General features: G+C 36.3%; 1 protein-coding gene across 4 annotated transcripts in view; it reads right to left on the bottom strand.

The window, feature by feature from the left end:
• FER (fer (fps/fes related) tyrosine kinase) overlaps positions 1–23,813 on the bottom strand; it is a 316,192-nt gene that overhangs the window by 143,702 nt on the left and 148,677 nt on the right. The window lies entirely within an intron of this gene.

Genomic DNA, 23,813 nt, shown 5'->3' with positions numbered 1-23,813 from the left:
AGCAAGCAAGCCTCCCTGCTCGCTTCAGTGCCTGGCTGCCAGCCGCCATCTTGGCTGACAGTTAATTTGCATATACTCACTGATTAGCCAATGAAAAGGGTAGCGGTCGTACGCTAATTACCATGTTTCTCTTTTATTAGTGTAGATGTTAATGTTAAGAAGCTGCTTTATTTGTATGTTTGTAAAAGAATAAAAACTAAATGGATTGTATCTGTGGCATGACCCAAATCAGCTCATCAATTCTTGAAAAATGTATTGAGTATCTCTTAAGTTCAAGGCACTATAGGAATACAAAATTGTTATGATCTACTCCTTGACCTTAGACTGATTACAGAGACAATGTAAATGCTTACAAATAATTAAACCAAATACTGATGAATAGAGTACAAATGGTCTTGTTCAAATCAACAGAAATGTATTAAATGCCTTGCTATATCATATTAAAATATTTCATATTCTTAGTTATGTATTCTCATGCTTATTCCACATGCAATTTTTATAATAGAATTACTATGAAAATGTGTGACTGTGAGTATATGTGATATCATGCCTTGAGTAGTTTTCTTAAGTTGTCTCACCCTTTTTTATTTTTGTTTTGTGGGTGTTTTTTGTTTTGTTTTGTTTTTTTGGAAGAAGGACCTGGATAAAATACTTTAGCTCTCCTAATCTGAAACTTTTTATACCACAATTTATCCCTTGCTCTTCTGTGACCTTGAATTTTAATGACTCTCTTGCTCCTCTATGAACTCAATTCTGTTATTAAAATTCTAAAATCTCAAAAATCAAATTTTACTGACAGACTCAGATGAGTAAGTCCACTGTTCCCTCTGCTCTCATCTCAGGAGTTCCACTTGGCTTAGAAATAGCCGTCATCTGCTTGATGTGTTGATGAAATGGCTAAGGATTACTGTCATGTCAAAAACTTCACTGTCGTAAGATGACAAATGTTAATTTACTACTTTGCATATATTTCATACCTAGAAGAGTACCATGAATCAGCTATCCAGATTTCTGCCAAAAATCAGCTCTATTTTAAAATATAATTAGATTTCAACTTAGTTTAGACCTATAGTGCCAAGACATTTTAAGGAAGCAGAGAGTAAAGTAAGAGAATAGGGGTTTTGAGGAAGCAGGAAGAGATAAGACTGGGAGAATATGTTATGTCATCATTATCTGAGTATAAATTTTCGTCAGAGAGGCCATCCATCTTATAATTTTGTGCTAGTGGCTCCTTCTCCAGAAATGCAAAGTGTGGTGCTCAGTTATCTCTAAAATTTTTTCTGTCCCTGTACATATCCCATAGTGTACATATTAAAATCATTCAACCCATCAACTCATCCATTCAGCAAATTTACTGAGTACTTACTAAGTCCTAGGGAACACAATGGCACAAAATACATACCATCCTTGCCCTCGAGGCTTACTTTGTCATGGTAAAAGTATTTTAGTGGTATTAAACAATTAATAGTATTAAACTCTGGAAACAACTACAAATTTCCCATATATGTGTTATCTCATTTGATAATAGAACTGATAAGGTAAGATTATCACCATTTTATAGGGTGTGGAGATGAGGCTTAAATAGGCTCAGGCTAGTAAATATATAATTACCAAAAAAAATGGAAAATGTTGAGAAGGAAATTTGAAGTATGTAATGAGGTATCTGATTTTGCTTTCAAGTCAGGGACATTTCTCTTGAGAAATAATGTTTACAGTTTAGCTTTCTTGATCAATCTAAAATACAATTTAACAATTATAATCCTTAAATAGATGAACTTTATCATCTTCTCTTTTAGAATCACATCAGAATGATTACAGTGCATATACAGCATATAAAGAGACCAAAAATAAAGTAGTGTTCAGGCAGAATATCTTTTTAGCTATCTTTCTTTTTGAATTCTGATGAAACTGCAAAAATCAATTTTGGAACATCAACTTCTTCAAAAAGCCATAAAATAGACATTTCTACTTCACTGATTCTTGATCATTAGGATGCTTTGAGATGATTAAAATTTAAAGAGGTCACTGCTTATACCTCAAATAATTACCAGTCTATTCCTGATAAATGTGGTTTCTTCTCTTAATCCATTGGTAGAATACATGCAATTTTATCTGAAATTCCTCCTATATTCTCCCTGTCTAAATGACAGTGATAGGTAATTAAGAGAATTTATAGGTTCAGGATAACTCTCCACCCCCCCCCCCCACCCCCCATCTAGATTAGTGGTTCTCAATCTTTAGGGACTATCAGAATTACCTAGAGGACTTTTAAAACACAGAGCTGGGCCCCACTTCCAGAGTTTCTGATTAGGTAGCTCTGGGGTAAAGCCAGAAAAATCTGTGTTTCTAACAGTTCACAGGTAATGCTAATGCTACTGATCCTGTGTATCCACTTTTCAAAACCACTGGTCTAGGAAGTGAATCTTAGGGAGACCTACAACTAAAAGTGGAAAGGTACTATTTCCTAAATTAACTCAATTTCACTGGTTCTTAATGAGCACCACTGATGGTCATAATGAGAAACTGTTACAAAAACTCAGTATACTTATCACAAAGATGGAATTACAAACACTGATCTCCTCTGTAACAGTTGGAGAGGTAGCAGAATATAGTGTTAGGAGCAAATTCTCAGAAGGCAAATTGCTTGGGTTAGAATCTAAGCTCTGATACTTAATAGCTATGTATTCTTGAGAAAATTACTGACCTTCTCTGTGCCTCAATTTTCATCTATAAAATTGGCAAAATAATAACACCTACTGGAGAGGGAGAGGAAGGAACTAGACAAAGGAAGGTGAAGGGATTAGCTAAAGAACATATATGCATAGCCCATGAACATGGAAAATAGTGTGGTCAGGACCAAGGAAAGGGGGAGCATATGTGCAGTTTTTACTAAAACTTGAGCAAATGGCAAGAGACCTTATTAGGCTGTTTGTCATATCTGTACAATAAAACATCTGAGACCAGAGTTCATCTGATTCTTTTGCTTCTTTCAAATCACCTATATATATAAAAGTCTAATATGCAAATTGTCCCCTCAGGAGTTCCAGCAGGAGACCGGGAGTTCGTCCTCTTGCTATGACATACCCTAACCACCAGGGGATGGTGCGAAATGAAGAAAGGCCCGGGCAGGCAGCCGGAAGGCCCCAATTGGCCCTGATGGCCAACCAGGACTAGGGACCCTACCCATGCACAAATTTCGTGCACCAGGCCTCTAGTTCAGTAATAATACTAGACCCGCTGGAAATATTCAATAACCGTTTGAGGAATATGGGAATCTCATGACAAAAATTAATATATTCAATCTTCTGCAGGGTATTTGAAAATTCACATTTTTTTATTGGTCCAAATCCTAAAACATGGTTTCTTTACTATGACTTTTAATTGTATCCTATGCTATTGACAAAAGGCCTGAATAAGCAAACAATATCAAAACAATTTCAAATACATTCCTTCTGGACAAGGGAATCTGGGATAAAGTTTCACATTTTTATGTATTTCAAGTGAAACAGCACTGAAAAAATTATTCAGTTATTTTGGCTTGGATGGTTTTCTATTAGACAGAGAAATCAGAACAATTACAAGAATTTATCAAAACAGGAAATAATGTCTTTCACGGACACTTAGTCAACATAGTAAAATTGGCCCGTATGAATTGTTTTTTACTTTCCATTATGGAAAGAACTAATAGTATATAATATCCAGCTTTAACAGAATTAGGATTATTTCACACCCCAGTTAATCACATACTTAGATTGAAAATGGATATTTTAATATTTTTAAAAATTATGTCTTTCTTTTTACTCAAAGTAATGCTGTACAGTGGGGCCTTGACTTACGAGTGTCCCGACTAACGAGTGTTTTGAGATACCAGCTGTCTCTCGGCTGATTTTTTGCATTGAGTTGATAGAGTAATTTGAGTTAACGAGCTCCTTAACCAGCTCCTTAACGAGCTCAGTCTTGGAACGAATTAAACTCGTAAGTCAAGGCTCCACTGTATAACATTTCTTGAACTCTTGGATTTGACTTGCTACTTAAATGTGAAATATATCTGTTACTAATCATAACTTAAAAGCATGACCTTCTAAACTCTTCATTTTCCAGTTATTGTTCTACTTTCCCATTTTAATAACGTAAACTTTCATATCCTTCTCCACTGTTTTCTTAAAGTTTATTAAATGAGAGCACTCACCATAAAAATATACCTAATTTCTTTTCTATTTTCAGAGTGAATTCAGTATAACTCATTAGTTCAATCTGTAATGCACACATGACATGGTGTCCCCCTGTCTTTTGTCCCAAATTGCAAGCATATCTGTCTCATATATCTAGGTCAAACTTATATTTCTGTAACAGGAACTTAATGGATATTAAGGAATTTTGTGCTATTATGAAAAAGATGACCTAGTATTTAGATTATCTTGATTTTTTTTTCCTTTTATTGAATGTATTGGTGTGACAAAGATTAACAAAATTACTCAGGTTTCAGGTGCAAAATTCCACAACACATCATCTGTATACTGTATTGTGTGTTCACCACCCCAAGTCAAGTCTCCTTCTATCACCATTTATCCCCCTGTACTCCATCCTCCCACCCTTCTCCCCTCCCTTTACACACACCCCCAGGCAATCACCCCACTATCATCCATGTCCATTAATTTTTTTGCACTTTTTTTTCTTTTTTATCTTGATATATTTAGCTTCCAAAGCATAAGTATTTTCCCAAGTCCACGGATATTACACTTTCCAATCCAGTTAGCTATAATTTCATTACGTACTATCCTATATAATAAAAGGCTAATATGCAAATCGACTGGACAGAATGACTGGTCGCTATGAAACACACTGACCACCAGAGGGCAGACGCTCAATGCAGGAGCTGCCCCATGGTGGCCAGTGCACTCCCACAGGGAGAGCACCGCTCAGCCAGAAGCCGGGTTCACAGGATGTCTGACTGCCGGCTTAGGCACATTCCCCAAGTGCTCCCAGATGCAACAGGGTACAGGCCGGGCTGAGGAAGCAGAGACCCCCCCCCCCCCCCCCCCCCGTCCAGTGCATGAGTTTTGTGGACCAGGCCTCTAATATGATAATAAGTGACATATTTAAAGTACTTGAGAGTTTACAAAATGTTTTCCCTAACTTGCCTTCGCAAGAACACTGTGAAGTAGATATAGGAGGGGAAATGGATTCAAAGCTATCAAGTATATTGTCTTAAGCCTCGTGAGACAATCTAGTGAGGATACAGTTAGTGAAGATGTCAAGCTAAATTCGCCTCTGAATACTAATTGGTTTCCACAATGAAGCCATATGTACTTCATAAAGTACAAATCTTACTATGACTTTTCCCAGGATAAAACCAGTCAAAGCTTCATATTGCTCCTAGAAAAGGTCAAACCCTTTAGCATGAAGTAGTTCCACTTGGCACTTTTTAACTTCTTCAATTTCACTTACTGTCTCAATTTTCTATTGCTGCTGGTTACAAATTCTCACAAACTTAGTCATTTAAAGCAACACGAATTTATTATTTTACAATTCCGGAGCTCAGAACTTCAAAATAGGTATCCTGGTGCTAAAATCAAGGTGTTTGCAGAGCTGGATTCCTTCTGGAAGCTTTAGGGGAAAATCCATTCCTTGCTGTTTCCAGTTTGTAGAGGCTGCTCATCTTCCTTGACTCTTCCCCCCCTACATGCTTCAGTCAATACATCCAGTTACATTTCCTCCTCTGTCTCTGACTCTCCTGCTGCCCTCAGGACCCTTGTGGTTGCATTAAACCCACCTGGATAATGCAGGATAATCTCTCCATCTCAAGGTCCTAATATAAACACATTTGCAAAATCCCTTCTGCTGTGTAATAGAACACACCCACAGTTTCTGGGGATTAGGAAGTAGACACATTTGGAGGCCCTGTCCCACCTACCACACCTCTTCACCCCATTCCCCTGACTACTAAGTATATTCTCCATTACAGGTATATATGCTGGAATCCTTATAGTCCCTCAAGTACACCACAGAATTTCTCATCCCAAAATTAGATGCAGCTCCTTTTCTGAAACACTGCTCTGTCGGGCCCATCACCAGTACACCCCAGTAATTCTTCACAACGCTTGGAAGCCTTCCACAATTGTCAAGGCAACAGGCCCTTTTTATGTCCTGTAAAATACCCTAAATTTCCTCTAGAATAGTGTTTATCACCTTGATCATAATTCCTACTTACTGTTCTGTCTTCCCAAACAGACTCTAATTTGTTTTGGGACAGATTGTCATAGTTATCACTATATTTTTAGTACCTGATACAGTTTCTATTATATAATAGGCACTCAATATGTGTTTGTTGAATGTCAACTAAAGAAACAGAGACATGCTTAAAACCTATGAATTTCTAGAAAATTATGACCTATATATTTCAGATGAACACTAATGACCTTCTAGAAACCCTACATTCAACATTGCAATAGGAGTGGAAGAGTCTTTTAAAAGTTATTTCTAGAGAAGACTCCAAAAATTCTATTTACTCACAGTTCAGTATTATGGACATTAAAAAAAGGTCTCCAACTGAAGTGATTCCAAGGACAAAATATATATATAAATTATGTAAAAGAGAACATAGCATTACTAAAAAGTATTGATAAAATCATACCTCTTGAGTGCACCATTAGGAAATATCTTGAATGGTAAGACCACATAACAGTGAGGTCCATGACTAAAACATGAGGGTCCTTTATTACTAAGAGACATACAAGTTATAATAAGAGATGGTGTTCTTGATTCTACTTCTCATTAAATAGTCACCAATCAACCCTAATCGGTTTGGCTCAGTGGACAGAGTGTTGGCTGCAACTGGGGTATGTGTCAGGTCAAGGACACATACCTTGGTTGCAGGCTCAATCCCTGGTTGGGGCATATGAGGGAGGCAACCAATCAATGTGTCCCTCTCACATCAATGTTTCTCTCTCTCTGTCTCTCTCCCTCCCTTCCACTCTCTCTAAAAATCAATGGAAAAATATCCTCGGGTGAGGATTAACAAACTGACGAACAAACAAAAAATAATAGTCACCAATCAAGGTTCAAGGGTATCCACAAGATTATAATTTCTCTGTATGGGTATTTCTGTTATATGACTTCATCTGTGGTCTAAATTTAATATATGTCATTTGTTACACAAATAACAAGAAAGAACTTAAAGTTTAATTTTCTCTAAGGCTTATATTATATACGAATGAGACTTCCCATTTAAAAAAAAATCACTTGAAGATATCTTTTTAATGTCCTTAGTCGTTCTCATTTAAATCCTGTAATTTTAATGTCATTAAAATTCTTAGCATGCAAATTTAGTCTATGAAAAGTACAGCAGGATGTGGGACAAGTCTTTGTGGCATAATTAAATTGTTCCCTTCAAGGACAATGTAGCAGGTGAACACTAATTTGGCTAATCTGGTCAAGAAAGATAAACGGTTCTTTTAAAAAGTGAAAACAAGCAATGGCTGTTCTGTTCTTGTATTTCATTTTCACTCTTTAAGTGGTTTAATATAGGGCAGTAACTTTCAAATAAATAAGGAATATTAAACATTATATAAGATGGCTTCACCACTTTAAAGTTAATATCAGAGAGCAATCTCCTCAAGGTGTCAAATGAATTTTATGAAACTAATCAAATGTAGTTCCCCAGTAGTATAAAATACAGATAAGCTGAATAACAGCATACCAGAATATTTTCTTTTTTGTACTTAAAAATATTTATGAAGTTCAGAAGAACATAAGTACATGAGACAGTAACTTCTAATATAAAGCAATAAAAGAAAGTCAAAATATGAAAAATAAGTTATTGTACAAATGGAACTGAAACAAAATATAGTTTATTTCCAAAGGGATCTCATTCATAAATCTAAACCATGTTCCACTTTAGAAACACTAAAACCTAAAATTTGTATATTGTTCTAAAATATATTAAAGTCTATATATGAAAGCACCTAATAAATGTCCTGCTATATGAAGCACTTAATAAATGTCCTGATCTTCTAAAAAATAGCACCAAATATTCACTGAATTATGGATCAGACATTGTGAGGTATGTAAAAATGAGAAAAAAAATCCTTACTGTTCCCAATGGGCTTAGTATCTAACTAGAAGCCCAGTGCACGAAATCTGTCCCTCAGTCCTGCCTGTGCCCTCTTCACAGTACGGGAGCCCCATGATCAATCACCCCAAAGAGGGAGGCCCTGCCCACCTGTCGCAGCCTGCCTATTGGTGGCCTGGGCCTCCCTCTGCAGGGCGGTCATGAGGCGATGGCCGAGCCCCCAACCAATAGCATCGCACCCGCCTTGGCTGGCCTGGCGCCAGTGGGTGTCATAGCATAATTGTCCAGAAGGTCATCCGGACAGTCGTTCTGCTGTTCGGTCATTTGGTTGATTTGCATATTACGCTTTTATTATTATAGATGGGAATGTCAGACACAGAAAACTAACAATTATTGCAGACTGATAAAGTAAGTACAATGTAAGACTAGAGGAAGAGGACACTTTTATGGAATACTTTATGAATACCTGTGTTAAATAAAGTTGACAAATAATGAAGATGGAAATTACACATCAGCATCAGAGATTTCCTACTCTGAAGCTTTTGTGGGCTGCAGGCTGTGGGGCAAGAGGAGGAGAGCAGTCATGGGGAATAGGGGATATTTAACTGAAGAGACTAACTCAGCCTGGAGGCAGAACAGATACCTTCTCTCTCAGCCATTCTTCTCATCAACTCACCTCACTTGCCCCTCCCACCTCTCATCTGCCCCATCTTCCCACTTCTCTACTGCTTTAATTACAGAAGTACCAACATTAAGAATACTCTGTGTTAGAATGCCTTTCTCTTTTTCTTGATAAAGACTTTTTTTGATTGCTAGATTCCACTATCTTAGTCAATTGTAATCTCAGGTTTTAGAACATCAAATACATTCCTGATGTCTTGACTTCACAATTTCATAAGACAGACATTAAAAGAGATGTGACTCTCCATTAAATTATTTAGAACTGACAATTTTCAACATAAAATAAAATAAAATATTGGCAACATATTGTGGATTTTTTCTTCACAAGGTCAAAGGGTGAATGTAAACAACAATACAGGATTCCATGTTTAAGGTATTTTTTTACTCAATATGTGAATCTTCTACCAACTTTGCTAAATGTTAAATTGTTCAGGTATATTATTAAGATGAAATTTTGTAAATGTCATAGGTATATAGATATTTTGGTACTTATTTAAGCTTTCTAATGTATTGAATGATAATTTTATTAACATTTTTATCATAAATCTGGATTTACTACTATATGCAGTAAAAATGGAAAATAGAGAAAAATGCTGATAATGTTCTTTATTATGTTGAATTTTAATATTATGCCCTTGGCTATCATCATTGAAGGATACTAAATGCAACAAACAATATTTCTAAACTTTTGCCGAAGTGTTATTAAAGACATTGTTATATTCCAAGAGAGAAATTTCCCTTAAAATGTATTGGCAGTAAAACTTCGCTTTAAACAAATTAATATCCTTCCTCTTCTCTAATCACAAAATTAACTCTTTTTCTATAATGGTTCATACCTAAATTTCAAGCTCAATACAGAAATTATTATGGGTCATTAAGAGCCTGCATTTTGTATTTTAATTTCTACCATTACTGACTTTCCCCTGGTATTGATAATTTGTTTCGATTTCTATTCTAGCATTTCTTCACTTTAATATAATTTGGCGATGGCTACACAAGTAAAATGAAAATTGATTTCTTTGTTTTTTAAATGTCCCAGTAAATGAATTTCTTTAAGCAACTAAAAGGCTAGATAGGCTTCAGTATTTTATTTTAATGGGGAAACTGGTTTCACCAACTACACTTTAGATGTGCTCAGATCATATTCACCCTTTGCTTACAAACTTGCAGTGAAATGGCATTTTCCATAGATAAATCCTAATCTTGGTATTCAAGGTTTTCAAATATCTGACTTTAATCTAAATTTTTCAAATTACTCATCTTTCTAAATCATCTGCTTTTGTCAAGCTGATCTTATATTCCTTAAAACAAATCTTAGAACTCCCCCTGTTTTAGATTATTCCCTTATCATAACCCCAAGTAATTCCTCTACTTTTTCTGTCTATACTCAAAAAACTACTTCAAGTCCATCTTCCTCTATCAACTATTTCCAGGCCATTTGCTCCTCTTTTAAATTCCTGTAACAGATATTGTATTGCTACTTTAAAAATGGCCCAGCTGGTGTTGCTCAGTGGTTGAGCACCCACCATGAACCAGGAGGTCATGGTTCCATTCCCAGTCAGGGAACTTGCCTGGGTTGCAAGCTTAATCAGGAGGCAGCTCATCGATGATTCTCATCATTGATATTTCTATTACTCCCTCTCCCTTCCTCTCTCTGAAATCAATTTTTAAGACAAAAATAAAGGCGTTCTTAAAAAAAATCAACTTTATTGATTTTTTAAAATCCTGTATGTAAGTATTTTTCAAATTGAAATTCATAAAGTCAACTTTTTGAATTTAGACTTTATAAAAATATAATAAAATGCATCACATGTAAGAGACATAAATCCTAAATATATGGTAATAGGAAAAGGTTTTACTTTGGGTGGTGGGCACACAGTGCAATATATAGATCTTGTAACATAGAAACCCACACCTGAAACCTGTATGTTCATGTTGACTAATGTCACCCAATAACTTTAATTTTTAAAAAAGGAAACATAAAAAATTGTCTTGTAAAATTTATTTCATTTTCACATACACATACATAACAACACTCATAATTATTAATGTCCTGGGTCTCAATAAAAAATGTAATTTCTTTATGCATTATGAAAAAAAGTTTTTAAAATACCGCTTTATAGTGTTCTACTAAACATGATACTATGGTTTTAGAAAAATTTTAAATTGCAAAAATAACAACATGTTCAATGAAAAATATTTAAACTATACTTCAGAAAAATTTAACCATAATTTCTCCAACCTAAAATAATCATAGTATTCTGGAGTATATAGTCTTTTAACTTTTTCTATGTATATGTACATATGCATTACATATTTTGAAAATAGGATAGTACTATAATACTGTTTTATAAATTGCTTTTTCTACCTTAACAATATATAACATGAAGATTTTGTCATTTTAACAATAATTTTTCAATAAAGCATCTCCCTGGAAAATTAAAACTGTATTAGGGCAGGTGCCATAGTTTTAATCTTTTTAAATGTATTTATATATTTTTTAAAAGACAGATATAAAATGCAAACATTAAAGTTTCCTTGTGCTGCCAATTTCAACCTCTTCCCCAAACATGTAACTTCTGTTACACATCATCATTCTTATTAGTCTCCAGTATACTGTAAGAGTTTATATGTCATATAAAAGCAAATTCAGTCTTATACTTCCCAATATCTGTATATAAAAATAGCATTATAGAAAGTATGTTTTATAGCTACTTCCTTTTAGTAACAATATATCTTGGAACTCTCTCCAATCAGTACATAGAAAGCTTCCTCATTCACCTTCTCTATTGAATAAGGGACTATAATTGATTTAACTAGGGCTATTTCTTAATGAATATTTCAATATTTTCAATCTCCTAATACTTAAAATAATGCTGCAGTGACTAACCTTTGTCAGGGAAGGGACATTTTCCCCTCTGTACCTTTCTCAGTTCTTAGAGGCTTTAAGAATGAAATTGATGTGAGACAGATTAACAGCTGAAATGAAATTTAATTTCATACATATGTATGAAGCTCTCATAGTATGGGGCCTCCTGAAATGACCAAAGCAGGCAGCTTTTATATTTTCTAGACAAAGAAACCAAAAATTTGTGAGGAAATGACATGAAAAATAAATGAATTAATTAGTAAGGAATCTAATTAGGAAAGAATATTAATTAAGAAAGAATCTAAGCAGTTTGTTTAGATAGCCCTCACAGTCCTGAATTCCCTATTTCCTGAGATAAAGATATCTATCTCTCTACCTCCTGGTGCAGGAAAGGCACCTTTCCCATGAAGTATTTATTTTCTGCTTTTAGGGACAAAAAGGAAGGTCAGAGTGTCCCTTTCTGCATGGGCTATTTCTTAAGTAACTTTAATTCAAAATAACCAAAATGCCAAAGGTGCATATTTTGGCGTAGTCTGCCCTGAGCCCCATTACCTTTTACTGACATCATTTCATATACATACAAATATAACTGAAGGATAAATTGTAAAATTATTGCTAAGTCAAAGGTATACATATTTTTTAAAAATAATTTTTATTTCTTAGAGTATTACATATGTCTCCTTTTTTGCCCCCCTTGACATTCCCCCGGCCTCCCCTACCCCCCAAGGTATACATATTTTATAATTTTTATAGATTCTGTCAAATTGCCTTCTACAAAGATTTGTCTAACTTATACTCCCATCATGAAATTATCTATGGGCCTTTTCCTGCACATCTATATCAAGAAAGTGAATTACAAACTGTGAGTTTATACCAGCCGTGGGCAAACTACGGCCCGCGGGCCGGATGCGGCCCATTTGAAATGAATAAAACTAAAAAAAAAAAAAGACCGTACCCTTTTATGTAATGATGTTTACTTTGAATTTATATTAGTTCACACAAACACTCCATCCATGCTTTTGTTCTGGCCCTCCGGTCCAGTTTAAGAACCCATTGTGGCCCTCGAGTCAAAAAGTTTGCCCACCCCTGGTTTATACCATTCTGATAGATTTTTAAAATCTTTAATTTTCCTTATTCTAGTGAATGAGATAATCACCTGTCATTTCCTTAAAAGCCATCTGTATTTTTAGCTTTTGAACTATCCATTCATGTCCATTGTCAATTTTTCTATTTGGTTATCTTTATTAATTTCTAAAATTTCTTTGTATATTAAAGAGATTTTCCCTTTTGTGGTATGAGTTTTTCTTGATTACATGAGCAGGGGTTTTGATTATGTATTGATCTTTTTAAAAGCAGTTATACATATGGTTTTCCTTTAATATAATTCATTCCTTTCTGCTTTTATCTTTATAACTAGGTGCCCAGTGCACAAATTTGTGCACCTTAAAAGGACCTGTGGGCCGTGAGACTGTGGTGGGCACAGGGGTGGGTCTCAGCTTATCCTCCAAGCCCCTGCCCGGCCTCTCCCACCGCGGCCCCGGTCCCCTGTCTGCTGGCAGACCCACTCCCACTGCCACCGCTGGCCCCACTGGCACCTGCTGCCAGCACTCGGCGCCGGTCCCGATCACTTGGCGCCATCAGCAGGTGCAAGCGCTGGGCAGGACTGTGGCACACGGAAGCACAGAATTTTCAGTAACTACCAGAGGCTCGCCCCAGTGACAGCGACCAGCGCCCCAGCTTGGTCTGGAGGCCCTGTTCACCTGCTCCACCATCCCACCGCAGCCAACACCCGCCATGTTCCATACTCTGCTGCCTGCTGCCAATGCCTACCATGTTAACACCCCACGCCCCTCTGGTAGTTAGTGCACATCATAGTGACCGGTTATTCTGCTGTTCAGGCTATTTGCATATTAGGGTTTTATATATATAGATTCCTTTCATCTGCTTTCCTTTTATTTAATTGTGGATTTGTTTTTTCCTAATTCTTTAGAGTTCAACACTTACCTCAATTATTTCATTCTTTTTGCTTTACTGATGTTAGTATTTAAGGCTCTGAGTTTTCCTTCAAGTGCAGCTTTGGCTTAATCATTTAAGTTATGTGTAAATTTTTACTCCCTCACACATTTCCCACATCTATTGATACAAGCAAGGAATATACCTTGAACTTTAGGGTGACATCCTCAATTTCAAGAGATATATTTGCTGAAACTTGGTAAGATCTACTGCAGGTAGTTCTTTGATCATATCTTCTCTAACTTTATGTTACACAACTTCTGCCCAATCTAAGGTACTTTTCACTTTGAAGTCTGCACATTACATATGATTCCTAGTTTCATGAAAATGTATTTAAATTTAAATTTTTGTTGTTCTCTTTGATATGGTTTCCAACAGAGAACAGGGAAAAGATGCTAACTTACAAGCCATTTTCAAACATTTCATAGAGGATTTCAGAAATCCTCTTATACATTTTTATACATTTTCTTCTACATTTCTACGTGCTTCCTGAGTCCATGCATATAGCAGGTTTTATAAATACTATAAAATGATTACATGTATACTTCAGGCAATGTTTGTGATATAAATGCCAAATCCTGTCCTTTAACCTTTACTAAAAAAAATTCAATGAATTATTTGGGTCGTAAATTCCAATTCCCATTAGCCCTCAAATATTTATAAGGTAGATAAGAAATATATGGAAAACATTACCAAAAAACCTGGCTCTTCAGACTAAAAACGTCATGATATTTAAGAAAGTTGAAGTAGGCTTATAGATGAAATGCCCTTAAGAGATCACTTAAGGAATTTTAGTAGTCTCCAAGGTCCATCAATTTTTTGAGTCTAACACTGACTGAAAAAGAATGTAAATGGAGCCACTCCAAAATGGAGTCTGAGCTACCACTATAGAGAAACTGCCCTGTGCATCCTACTTCTCAAATTTTTTGGATATTTAAACTGGGCAAAATGACCCTTGGACTAGGCCAAACAAACAATGTATTACAAACAGCTTTTTGCCAAGCCAACAGGAAAGCAAACATTCTGACTACTGGACTGAGAATTAAAGACATCCTTAGAATTATCATCCTCATGTACAGCTAAAGCATAACTCAACTTATTTGCATCATTTAAGAAATTTCTTCCTTAACTTAGTAATGCCTTATAGAAATTCCTTCTTTCTTTTCATGTAATTATTCCCCTTCCCTTCCGCATAAAACCTCTTGCCTTCAATCCCCTACTCGAAACACTACTTGGGTTTCTGAATCAGTGCTGCCCAAATAGCTATTATTTTGGCTCTCAAACTCTTGTCTCTCACTTTTGCCTTTTGCTTTTAGGTTAACGATTGCTGTTCCTCAAAATATCTGCTGGTAAAGTTTGAGATAAAAAAAACTGAAAGGCAGTCTATATGTTATAGTTATTATGACAAGGTTCTTTTATTTTATTAAATGGATCAAGCCTAAAATCCAAGTTTACTTTGACTTCCCAGACTATGCTAAATAAAGGCTACATATTCAAAATTACATGTATTTCCCATGGCACAACATGCTATATAGTTTCTTCTAGACTAAGTTTCATAGGTTTCATAAGGGATGAGACCATATCTGTCAAGTTCACTGTTACATCCTAGAGATAGAATACTGGAGTTTGGGGAAAAGTTGTTGAACTACTGATATTACTAAGACTACACATTATAATTTATGCTAGCTGGGATTATATCAATAGATGAATAGAACCAAATCAGTTTCAAATTAGAGCTCTGAAATTTATAAGAAATGTGATTTGGGATAAATTATAATCTCTGAGTTTCTTCACATAATTAATGGGAATAATACTGATAGTCAATTCACAGTTGTTGAAAAGATGTAATAAAATCATAGAGGTGGAGTGTTATTAACACACTACACTCAATAAAGGTTCTTTTTTTCTTCCTTCACAACTTAAAATCTTCCAAATTTGCCTTCTATTCTGATTTACCTGTCCTGTTAAAAAGTTTTTAAATAAGGAAGTATATTGTATTTTGCAGTTTTCAAAATATATCCACAGAGATTTTCTCACATCATCTTTACAACAACTATGTGAGGATACTCTAGGCTGAAGATGACTTTAGGAGGCTGCCTGACTTGTCCCAGATTATGTGGTTGGTAGTGCTGAAAACTGGCATTTAAAATTGAATTATCTTTGCTCAAATTGGAGGTCAGCATGGAGATTTATATATTCTTGATGAACGTCCTAAGGAGAACATTTCGTAATTTTGTGTGCTCTTCCCCTCTCCATAGACCTGATAATTGATCTAAAAGAGGCAATTAAAGAGTGCATATTTTAGATCAAAACTTTTTTCCAAATTATCAGTTTCCCTTACTGGAAATATAATTTGACATGATATTTAATTATCTCATTTTTAAGAGATTAAAAAAGGATCACTCTTAGCGACACAATTTAAACACACAGCACTTTTTAAAAATCCTGTACAAATGACAGTATAAGAGGATTAACTGCAAAAGGACAGCTAGCTAGATGCCTCAAAAAACAATATTAATGAGTGCAATACTGCGATACAATAAGAAATTGTATTTGGTTTTAGACCCTTTTTCTGGCACACCTCCTAAAACCCCTGAAAATTCCTAAGTGCGAGAGCTATAAAGGTGTCTTTTGCCACGTGACTGAGATGACTTTGGAAAGCCTTTAGGTGACCTAAGGATGGAGGCTGGTGCCAGGGGAGCCAACTTTGTGACTAGAGAGGTGGAGCTTTCAGTCCTACCCCTGAACTCTGGGGAGGGGAAAGAGGCTGGAGACTGAGTTAAATCACCAGTGGCCAAGGATTTGATCAGTCGTGGCTATGAAATTAAACTACATATTTCATGGAAACTACATAGAAACCCAAAAGGGCTGGCTTCAGAGAGCTTCCGGGTTGGTGAAGGCAGGCATGGAGGTCAGGGAAAGTGGCTTACCTGGAAAGAGCATGGAAGCTCCAAGCTCTTTCCCACATACTTTGCCTTATGCATCTCTTTCTTCCATGTGACTATTCAGAGTTATATCCTTTTAATAATAAACCAATCATCTAATAAGTAAAACGTTTCTTTGAGCTCTGTGAGCCACTCTAGCAAATTAATTGAACCCAAGGAGGGGGTCATTGGAACCTCCTATCTATGAACCAGTTTGTCAGAAGCACAGGTGATAATCTGGACAAGTGACTGGTGTCTGAAGTTGGTGGGGAGAGGGGGAATAGTCTTATGGAACAGCCTTTAAGCTGTGGGATCTTGCTCCATCTCCAGGTAGACTGTATCAGAATTGAATTAATTGCTTGATAGTATGGGAGAAAACACGTCACACACAAACGATGGACTGGGGAAAAAAGTTCTTGAAAATTAAAATCAGGGGTTTTAATCTTATTTAGATGACCATATTGCTACAAAAATATTCCCTTGAAATTCAGTAACAGTATCAAACACAAATCTTTTGTTTTTAAGAGACCTAATTACAAAAACTTAAAAAATTTATGCTGAGTTTCTACTCAAATGAAGTGAATTTCTTAAATTATATAATAAACAATTGACCTTTTAAGACAATATATATTAGTTACTAAATTAATCTGAATCTGTGCTTATCTCCCCTTACTCTCTCCTCCTACCACTGTTTCAGCCACACTGGCCCCTGTACTAGTAGTTCCTCAGTTATACCGAGGAACACTCCCCAAACATTCATGGAGGATATTCAGTCCATAAACACCCCTAGGGTTCCACCACTTTAAAGTTGGCATCTGTTGTCATCGATTAGTATTCATGTTGTACTAACTGTTAAGTACTTTCACGATTACTCTGGCATATAACCTTACAGATCACTCCTTGGTTTGGTTCACATTTCCCCTCGGGTTTCATTAGGAGGCCTTCATTGATCACAATGTTTAAAAAAAGCAGCTCTCCCCTAAACACACATCACACAACCCTGCTGTCATTGTCATGCCCAGGTCATTATCTCCTTGACCTGCTTCATTTCCATCGCATGTACTGCAGCCTGCCATAATACAGAACACTGCCAGCACACCGTGAGTGCTAAGCAAATATTTGCTAAAAGAAAACATACTGAATCACACATATTCTCCGATCTTTCCTTCATTAAAATTTTTAATTACTGTAATAATGTAATTAAATAGTTAAGGACTCAAGCCACGTGGATGTAGATTTATGGAAAAGGAAGTCTCTTTAATTCCATAAAATGTTACATTGAAAAGGACTTAAACATATCAAAAATTATATCAAAAGCTTCTATAAAAGGAAAATCATTAAACAGTAATATTGGGAGAAGCAACCCTTAAGTATAAGATAAAGTAGTCTTTAAGAGATCTTAAATTGAAAAATGAATAGAGTACCTAATTAAAAGTATATTTTTCTTCTCTTATGAACTATTCTTTATTTATCTGTGTTTGACCATGAATACTATTATCATTAACCTGTCTCGTCATTACTGGTCAGTAGTTTCAGTCACAGAAAGACTTACTTTCCTCTCAAAAAATGTGCCTCTGTTATTCTGGCAACCTGTACCAAGTTCTGATAAAAAGCCACAGGTACTTGATTTATGTTGGCAGGCAAGTCATTTGTCTAAGATTTGACTGAATGGCTCGCTGCCCAACTCCCCTGAATGTAATCATGAATTTTAATTTCCATTCAGAAAGAAATTTCTTTTTAAAAACAGCTGCATTTGAAGAAATATTAAACTTAAGAAGGCAAATACCTTTCAAGGCACAGTTTAAGTGTTAAACTTGAACTGGATGTGTTTCTAACCTATATTTTACCAAGTCTTAACTTTTACCTAAAATCCCAGATCTCTGACACAGTATTACTGTTTAAGGATTTTCCTTTTATAGAGAATTATAGTATAGTTTTTGATATGTTAAAATCTTTTTCAATTTAACATTTTACCGGATCAAAGAGACTTTCTTTCCCTTGAACACACATCAATGTTCCTTAAACAGTTTATTCTAATCTCTAAAGTCTAGACACTACAATCTAGACAGATAGTGGTTAAGAACATGGGCTCAAATCTAAGCTCTGAGCCTTATCTTGTGAAAGTCATTTATCACACTAAGCTTTACCTCCTCATTCATAATAGTGTATGGGATTAATAATATTGTATGGGATTAATAACAATATTTCATAGGAATACAAGGTATCCCCCCAAAATGTATACACACTTTAACAGCTGATAGCTCAATTTTGAAAATGAAATTTAATAAACACAGCCTTTATAATTATTCAAAGTGTGTGTATACATTTTGGGGGGACACCACCCTTAATAATAAAAGGCTAAGCAGTTGTCACACTTTCACGCATGATGCCCTTACGCCATCACAAGATGGCTGCACACAGCTTCCATCAGGGGTCCAGAGGCCTCCATGCACGCACTGCGGGGGCGGGGTCCCGGTGGGCACTCCGCGCCTGCGCCAGGCCTCCACATGGCCCGGCCCAGGGGCGGGCCCCAGCAGAGGCCTCTGCACAGTGAGGCCTGGGGGTCCCGCAGCTCAGCACAGAGGTGGGACTCCTGGCTCCAGCCTACCTCTTTGGGGCAATCCATCAAGGAGCCCCGGATGGGTGGGCAGGGCCTACCTCTTTGGGGCGATGGATTGTGGGGCTCCCGTACTGTGACAGGGCACAGGCCTGGCTGGGGGACCCCCCGCCCCCAGTGCAAGAATTTTGTGCACCGGGCCTCTAGTATATACTAGTAAAAGGGTTAATGAGATAACGTATATAAAAGTTCGGCAAGTATCCATCTGGCTCCTAGCAATTGCTCAATGAATCCAATTCATGAACAAATATTTACTGAACGCCTACTATGGGTCAGCACTGTTCTAGATACTGGAATACAGCTGCACTAATTGTTAAATGTAATTCTGGCCTTTATGAAACTTACATTTCACTTGGGGGAGAGACAACTAAAAATACATCATATAATATAATGTGAGGTAAATGTAACTGTAACAGAGATAAATTAAAAAGGGGAAGAGGAGAAAGTAAGGAGGGGAAGTGTTATTTCACACATGGTAGTCAGAAAAAGGCCTCTTGATAAAGTGACATTTGAACAGAAACTGAACTAAGTAAAGAACAGGCCATGTGCAGATGCAACATGTTGCTAATATAAGGATGATAATAATCACCCGTTTATAACAATGCCTTTCATCTTCCATATCTTTACATACTTTGGGAGGCAGTATAGGATTAATCAGCCAGTGGAGGGTTAGGGTTAGAGTCTTGGGTGCCATTGGCTTTATTACCATGAGAAAGTTAAATTATTTCTCTCGCTCTAGATTGTCTAGTTGCCTATACTTCTGAAGATAAGAAAGACTACTTTGGCCACTGTGTCCTCCAGTTAGGCATTATGATTATAATTTTATATTTCTATGGATAAGAAAGAAATGGGAAGTCTTAGAAGTTGCTATAAACAGAAATTATAATGAGACAAAAATAGCATTCTTTATGTAGGCTAAAAATGAAGTCTGGCAAGATGGAAATTAGATGTTTTACAGCACATTATATGGTCAAAGACATTAACTTCTTACACAAATTAAATCAAGAAATAGATTCCAATTATACGAGTACAAATGACTTCTCAAAGGAAGATACCTAACAGATAATACGACCATAACAAAATCCATATCACTTTGTTCTTTGCTCGTAATTGAAAATTATCTAACTTTCACAACCTCTGCTTTGTGGTTTTCTTGTAAAAGTACAACATGATTCTTTAAATCAAGTGCATAACAATATTTACAACAGAGATAATGATTTGCGTATTTCAAATATCAGTACTTTAGATCAGGTTAATAGCTATATAAACTTTAAATTTCCACCTCATAAAACAATCGTATATAGCCCCTTAATCTTCTATAGCTTTCAGTTTACAGTCATTTTCAAAGGTAGTGCTATAAAAGCATAAGATGATCAGCTCCACAGCTAGTGCTGGGGGTTTGGGAGGAAGAGAATAGCCGGCCCTCGAACAGTTCAGAGAATCTACTCCATTTACCTAGGCTTCTGTCATTAAAAATTTCACATAGTGAGAAATGTAACTTTATTTGAAATTACATATTCCCACTTAAAACCAGATCTGCATTTTTATGTGCCTCTTTTATAGCTTTGGTCTCTCAAATTAGACCTGGGTAAACAAGTAGACAATGCAAATATTTGGCTGGCTTGTGAAAGGAAGTATCAGTATATCTGAAAACCCAGTTGTATATGTCGTTAACCTAACATGGGTAAAAAGTATCTTCCTTACACTGAATTTTATTTCATACTAAGATATATTGGAATTGAAGTTCATACTTTCACATGTCCAATTAAGTATACAAAACTCCTGTCACTAAAGTTCTGGAGAGAAAATGTCAAAGTTGTCCCCTAAGTTTATGGTTTGAGTATTTGGTGGTACCATTTACTGAGAAAGGAAGAACAAATTTTGGAGTTAAAGGTGATAAACTCAGTTTTAGGTGAAAAGTTGAAATATATTAGTTTTGGGAGATAAATAAATCCAAATTAGAAATATAAATCTGCAAGTCACTGGAGTATAATAGGAAATAAAGCCATGAGAATAGATCACCTTACCTAAAGAGTTTTTAAAATTCTGCAAGATTTAGCTGTGTTATTCGCAGTGTTATTTGCTGATGGAAGAGAAAACACTGATAGACTTTTTTTTAATTGAAGAAAAAAAAATGTGACAACTTGCTCCAGACTAAAGAAGAATTTTCGTCAGGTTTTATGCAATTAAAATGGAAAAGAGGAGGGAAGGGTAGGGATGGAAAAATACTACCAAAGAATGAGCCAATCTCATAATTCTAAATATTTGCAGGAAGGTCAATGCCTTCGCCACAGAATTAGTGATTAGCAACTATCAAAATCTTCTGTGAGAGGAATTTTTTAAGCTTAGCCTGTGAGTAAAGACTGAATAATAAAATACAAATACAAATATGGACATTATGTTCTAGACCAGGGATGGGGAACCTTTTTTCTTCCAAGGGCCATTTGGATATTTGTAACATCATTCTTAAGCCATAGAAAATTATCAACTTAAAAACTAGCCTGCTTTATTTGGTCAAACATTTAATTAAATCATCCCTAATCCTTGGCAGGGCCAGACCAAATAATTTTGCCTGCCTTATGTGGCCCGAGGGCCAGACGTTGCCCACCCCTGTTCCAGACTATCAAAGGAAAGGATAATAATTGTCTTTTAAATTTTCTTAGCTCAATTTGGATTGTACACTAGCATTCTTGGGAATATCACTTAGTTCATATTAAAAGCTATGCCTACATATATAAAAATCAAATCAGCAAATACTAACCTACCAGTTTTTATGCCTTCCCTAGCGTGGACGAAAGGGGTCACATGCTGACCTGACCAGCTCAGGGGAGGCCTGCATGGCAGTCTTGCAAACTCAAAGACCTAAAGTAACCACAAAGGATGGTCTGAAATTAAACTTTAACTAAAAGCAGTTATGGTGGGTAGTCACCTCCTAGGCTAGTATCTTCCCTGTCAAGGTCAATCTTTACCTTAACTGAGCCTATCTGTCTTTTTGTATCTATGATAACATATCCTTGAAATGTCAGGGTAACTTGTACCTTCCCTTTTTTTCCAGACGCCTTGGGGCACAACCAAATGCACCTAGGTGCCCGGACAGAGACCATAAATTCCTTCATTGTTATTGTTATCATGTTATTGTTGACTGTTCATTATCCTGTATCCACCTGAGTAAAAGAAGTATGTGTCTATCATTTTATTCTTTATCCAATCCCAGAGGTTCCCCTCACCCCACCGCTTTGCTTTCTCCCACCTCTCTAATCTATTACCAATGGATTTCATGTAACCCACCTACTCTCCTCCTTTAATTGCAATGTATAAAAATAGATGAAAAACCGCCATTCTCTGGAGCATTATCTCAGTCCGTTGAGAGTCTGGGACCTGGGAGCTCACCTTGAAATGCGTCCTATCCTCCCCATCCAGGAGCTGCCTATTATCATGGGAAGATGAACAACATTGTGGCTGAAAGGGAACAATAGGGTCCTGGATGTCCCCTGCCCTTTGCAAACCCCCAGCCCACATTGCCTGTAACATTTAACCATTCTTATTCTTTTGTCTACTTCCCCATGCAATCTTCGTCCTTCTACCCCATATAGGCAGCTGGCTTATGTGGGGGGTGCTGAGCAGATTTTCGTGGATGACCTACTGCTCTCCCATACAGCCGACATATTGGAATAACACTCATACTAGTATATGATTCAACCCTGTCTCTGCTTAATTGGCTCAAGAAGTGACAGGCAGCCCGCACCCATTGGTTGTCTAATTTCACTGTACTTGTAAGGCAGTGGTTCTCAACCTTCCTAATGCTGTGACCCTTTAATATAGTTCCTCATGTTGTGGTGACCCCCAACCATAAAATTATTTTCGTTGCTACTTCATAACTGTAATTTTGCTACTGTTATGAATCATAATGTAAATATCTGATATGCTATATGTGTTTTCCTATGGTCGCGACCCACAGGTTGAGAACCGCTGTTAAGGGAAGTTATCATTTACTGCCTTTAAGAGGAGCAAAATAGTTTTTAAAATTTCCAATCTCTTATAATATATTGTAAACGTAACAACCATAATTACAATTCTAATTTACTCATGATTTCTAGAAATTTCTTTGACATCTTAGAATCTTTTATAAACTAAACCTTTGAAAGATTGAACCTTATAAAGTGAAGAAAAATCTTAAGTCTTTCAAGAAAAGCTGGGGGTGAGGTGGAGGGGGGAGCTAGGCCATTTGTAACCTAGCAAACATTGAATAAAGAGGAAACCGTTTGAAACAAAACCAAGGAAATTGCTTCAACTGTATTTGCACGAGTAGTAACCACAAAACCCTTTTGTATCCAAACTTCTATAAAAAAATCTAAGAACTTTATTTACTGTGAAAAATTTTAATCAACAAAGCATCCTATCTAATAATAGAGAAACATGGTAATTAACCGTAACTTCGCTACCCTTCCTATTGGCTAATCAGCAAGATATGCAAATTAACTGCCAACCAAGATGGCGGCCGGCAGCCAGGCAGCTGAAGCGAACATGAGGCTCGCTTGCTCCAGTGACGGAGGAAGCCAAGGTTCCCCGCCTGCTGCAGCCCAGCTCTGAGCTCCAGATGCAACAATATTGCAATTATAGAAGCTAAACAAACCCAGA

Source organism: Myotis brandtii, unplaced genomic scaffold, assembly GCF_000412655.1.
Source record: "Myotis brandtii unplaced genomic scaffold, ASM41265v1 scaffold230, whole genome shotgun sequence".
Classification (NCBI taxonomy): domain Eukaryota; kingdom Metazoa; phylum Chordata; class Mammalia; order Chiroptera; family Vespertilionidae; genus Myotis; species Myotis brandtii.
Note: the sequence above shows the minus strand (reverse complement) of the source record. Positions and strands in the feature narration are given on the sequence as shown.